Raw genomic sequence first — 5,333 nt, 5'->3', positions numbered from 1 at the left:
CGTACGCTACAAAAGCAGGGAACCAAGGATGAGAACACGTCCCACACAGCAGGACGCAGCACCTCACTCTGCTCTACATGTCAGTCCCCAAACTCACATGTAGGTGATGCTCGGCCCCACACGAAATCTTGCAGGCCTTCCGTTTCTCTGGGAGAGTTTTCTGGTACCTACTGACCTGGTCCTGGACGTGCCCAGAAGTGCAGCAGCACTACAGTGTGGGACAAGGAGTCACAGCACAAACTAGGCACTGCCCCCCCACCTGCCCGGGAGAGCCCAAGCCCCCAGGCTTGTTTCCTAGCAAGGGGGCTTCACCTCCGTGTGTCTAGATGGGGAGATGGAAGTGCCAGTCCCATCCCATTCCTGCAGCACGGCAGCAGCCTGGACCGAAATCCCTTCCACACTCAAGCTGATCTGAACATGCATTACACCTGATGATGGAAATGCTCCCAGTTTCCGGGGAAGGGGTGCTGCACTTACTCCTCCTGTTGCAGTCACTGCATTTCAAACCTTGCCAGAGGAAAGAGAATGCCTGAAAATGAGTTTCTGTCTTAAGTTTGGCGGTCTCCTCTAGGAGGCAGTGGATGAGCGTGAGCCTCTGCATGTTTTCTACTAAGTATGAAAATATCACCACTTCCTCCTGCAGCTGGACTTTGTGCAGAAGTTCTGGTCAGACCTACCCACCCCCCCAACTCCAGGAGACAGCAGAGGCCTGAGGGAGGAAGACGCCTCACTATTGCATTAGGTATTTTCTCACCCAAAGAAGAACAATATCAAAGATGCGCATTCTGCGGAGCACCTTCTGTGAGCCAGCACAGGCCATGCCACACTTGCTCTGGGGGGAGAGACAAGTAGATTGCTGCCTTATTCCTCTCTGCCCGTATCCTCTTTTGCATCCAGCCTTGAATGAGTGATAGAAAGCCATCCACATCCAGGTTCAAACCAACTTACGTCCTGACAGACCAAGCAGAGCAGATGCAGGCGATGATGGAAGGAACCCCACTTCCTTTGGGGCCATTTCTCTGCCTTCCTGGACGGGCTGCTCATCCACATCCTCTCTGCAGACACTGGGCAACTAGACAAGTTCAGGACTAACCCCATGGCCTCACTCCAGGGCTACTGCTCCGGGTCCCCTCCTTGCCAGTAGCTAAGGTTTACTGGTCCCAGGTCTAGGGACTCCCAGAGCTCCGATGAGAGAAATTCTAATTTATGAAGCCCTTGGAGGTTTCTCTGTTTGTCTTTATTCTCACCTGGAATGAAGCCTGGCAAAGCGAACATTCTCCACAGAAGGAAGCTCTGGAAAAAACTGCAGCATGGATTTCATGCAGCTGAATTTTTTTTTTGCATAGCTGTTTCACTACTGAACACTACCAAGAGCAGGAGGCACACGTGGCAGAAAAGAAACTTACTACAGGAAATGTTTATACACCAAGAAGATGGCTAACTTATTTGCAACTAAGGGTTCGATCCTGCAAAGTGCTAAACCTCCTGGGCCAAGTTTTTGAAGGGTTTACACTATATAAAATAGCAGAAAACCACATTAGGTACCTATTTTCCAGTTTACCTTGGAAATCTAGCCCTTCGAAGCCATCTGGAATCATCAGTGAAATCAGCAGGAACTGACAGCACTTTGCATTTCGCAGAAGAGGTTCAGCCTATTCCAGGATTAGGAGCTGAAGCAGCCTTTCAATCAAAGATTAGGAAATGAGCACACTTGTGACAGATCAGATGAGGGGAAAACGCCTGTGAATAGCTTGAGTGATCTAAAAAACAGTCCTCTTTAAAAATGGTATTTAGGAGCCAGTGACATTTACAGATGTTAAAAAAAAGCATTAGGCATTTTATAAACATAACTCTAATCCATCTGAGTTAAGAAAAGAGTCTGGAGGAATGCAGAGTTACTGGCCTAGCGTAAATATTTCCTATTTACAAATCACAAAGCAAAAGAGGAGACCACAGGCTAATTAAAATAGCTGGACAGCAATGATGGGAAACATAAGGCACTATTTTTAGGGAATCATATGAGAGCCTCACCAGCTAGAAGTCTAGTCAACTTGGAGGTGTCACATGGCTGCTCTCAGAGTCCTCTGCGTGGTATCACTCCAACGAGACAAGGTGAAATAGCTAATAGGCTTTTTGTTCCAGTCCTCCATGTCCCCCACCCAGATTTCATGCAGTACTTTGCATTTTACGCAACACGGTGATGAATTTCCACGGAAGTTTCCACAAGACCATTGCCGGGTCCTGTGCCCAGATTCCTGTGCAACTGAGAGGCAGGTTTGGGGCAGTGCTTGTAGAGCCGACTGTCCCCAGCCTCTGGGGAATGCCAATGCTTTATGATAGGAAATTGCATTATGCTGCAGTACAACTGGTACTGCAGAGGTGTTTGCAGTTCAAATGCAAGGCTTACCTCCAGGTGGGGAGGAATAAAGAGGAAAACGATAAAATAGGAGAACTTGTTATAGGCTAATGGGTTTGCCTGAAGCACATGGTTTTCATTTTGTGGTTTGCAGAACACACTTGCTGTGGGCCAGGAACAGGAAATGGTGAAGCGCAGCAGAACTAAAGATTAGAGTTTTGCTCCCCAGCACATACTGCAGCTCCAGAGCATCTCGTCCTTCTCCCCAAAGCTCATAGCATTGCAGGATGCTTGCAGAAAATGCGAGGGTGCAAAATGTCTGTCTGCGTGGATTTGTGCTGGAGCACTGGCAAAGAGTAAGGGAAAGGCCAGTCTGGCTTAGGAGAGATTTCAGTTTGCACTTCCTCCTTTCCAAACCAACTCTTCCTCTACCTCAAAACCCTTCCCAGGAAAGGACTACTGTAAACAGTCAGTTTTTGAAAATTATTTCAGCTTTACATATCTTGGTGACATTTCATTGCATGAAAAATACTCCAAGCTACCTTACTGCAGGATTTCAGTCCACCGAACATGAACACACACCGAAAAAAAAACCCCAATGTCACCAGCACTCACAGCTCTGCTAATACCCAGTGGGCCTGAGAAAAGACTGTGTGTCTTGCCCTCCCTGGAGCCTGCCTCGCTATGCCTGGGACTTCTGCCACATTCACTGCCAGGACGGGATGCTGTAGGGCCAGGAAAATGGGCACTGCTAGTATGCAAGCCACAGCGAAGGGAATTGCCTGTTTCCAATCCACCAGCAGAATGGTACACACCAGGTAAAGAGTGACAACTGGGAAAAGCAACATAGCTTTTTGCCTTTTTCCCATTCCACTAATATGAGGAATTATAATACTGTATTTCTAAAACGATACGACTTTAAATCCTGTTAAAGAAGAGTAAGTAATCTAAATTTGGCATTCAGTAAAACAGGAAACACCAGTGAGACAACTAGAACTTTATGCCCAGCCCTTTAAAAAAGCCGATGTGTAATTGTTCAGGTTTCGCTGAATGTCATGAATGGAAGATTAACAGGCAAACACATGGCGACACAGTGAGATTATCACTGTTAAAGGGAGGAATTCAGGCAAACATAGAAAAGCCAACAACAGCTAAAAACCTGGTCCGAAAGATAGCAAATGTTCTTCTCTGCAGAACAGTGCTAAATAATGACTGAGAAGAAAGGAGCCAAATGAGGAAGAGAGAGAGGCTGCCGCAGAAAACCGAGAAAACAGAAGTGCTTTTCACTGCACAAGGCGGTCACAGCCCCTCCGGCTGCTGCACACCTGGGTTGCTTGACACAGTCCCGGACTTGGCTTAAGGCCCTTGGGACAGTCTGCCTAGGCAATCGGGTGGACTGGAAGACTAGGGAGGGATCATCGCCCTTTCTCTGCAGCTGAATCTGGAGAGCAGAGTCAGTGTGGGTATGCAGGCAGACTCCGCCAGAGAACGTCCTAATTCCCACGCCTAAATATTTTGTCACAGCCCCTTAATGGCGATGGCCCAGAAGGGTCCCAGGCAAGCAGAGACTACTCTTAGCAGTAAAGTGATTCCTGAGACTGAAACTTACTGTACCCAGTGTGCTAAAATGGCTAGAGTTAATAAACTGACAAAGGCAAAGAAAAGAATTTTTCTTTAATGTCATTACATTAGGAAAAGAGCATGCGATTTGAATTATGATGATATAAACCACTCACTTCAAGCACTCAATTGTGGATTTTTGAAGGGCTGTAGTCCGCAAAATTCATTAGAAAATTTGTGTTGTCAAATCTTTGAATAAAAATATTCTAGGAATAAAGAAATAAATGTTGACAGGGTTTTTTTGGGTCACAATTGGTTTCCTTTAAATTTTACAAAGGCTTTTTAAGCCAAAAAGATAAACATAAACACATAATAGAATGATTACTGGTGAAAGCTCCAACTGTGCAAACACGCACGTGATTAATTATCTTCCCACAGAGCTCAATGGCCCTTCTCTTAGAAACAAAACTAGGCATGTTTGCAGGATCAGGGCCATAAGCAAATCCGTAATGTCACTCATACAGATATTGATTTCAGTAGAAGTGTTTACACACTTAATGTAAAGCACAGACTGAAGCATTTAAGCACTGCAAGCTCAAAGTGCATTTTTATTGCAAGCTTTTTTGTTAGTGGCATAAAGCATTCCTGTTTCAAAATACAGCAGTAATTCTCAAATCCAAGGTGCATCTCCACCCCATTAACAAAATATCTGGGTACGCAGACAGGCCAAAAGGAGGGGGTAAAGTTTGATGTTTCCACCGATGACATTTTTAACAATGTCATGTCATTTGGGAGCACAAGTCCCATTGACTACAGTATTCCAGCCCTGCTGAAGGACAGCAGTCCCTCAGACATTTCAGCTTCCTTGATGTGTGGAAGCTGAATATTTTGGGAACTGATGCTGACCGCAAGAACAGCCTGGCAGATATGGCCGAGCCAGCTCCAGTCACCAGAGACCCTTCCAGAGACAAGAGCAGGGGCTAGAACATGCTCTGTTTGCTTATTGCTTTAGAGGTGGAGTCTGTGCTGTTCTCACAGAAAGGATATTAATGAGACCTTGGGCTTGTCTTTTTCCAGCCTAGTTAAGCATGACAAGTACGAAACATCTCAGTAGAAAAAAACAATCTCTGTAAGTCTAAAACTCTACCAACTTTTAAGAAAACAATTCAAGAAACAACTTCTAAGTTATTAATTCGAGACCAGAAAATAGGAAGAAAGCAAGAAACTGGTGGCATAAATAGAAAAGAGTAAAAATAAACCACATTATTTAAACATTAGATGCTTTGCCGTATGGTTAATTCCAGTGTCCAGATTCACGTTTAACTTTGTACCTTCCATGGCTCAACTACTGATGTTGACATCAATGTCAAAAGTGATACTCATGAAATTCTCTTAGTCTCCTTCAAAAATCATCTGC

The sequence above is a fragment of the Dromaius novaehollandiae genome, chromosome 6 (genome assembly GCF_036370855.1).
Source record: "Dromaius novaehollandiae isolate bDroNov1 chromosome 6, bDroNov1.hap1, whole genome shotgun sequence".
Classification (NCBI taxonomy): domain Eukaryota; kingdom Metazoa; phylum Chordata; class Aves; order Casuariiformes; family Dromaiidae; genus Dromaius; species Dromaius novaehollandiae.
Note: the sequence above shows the minus strand (reverse complement) of the source record.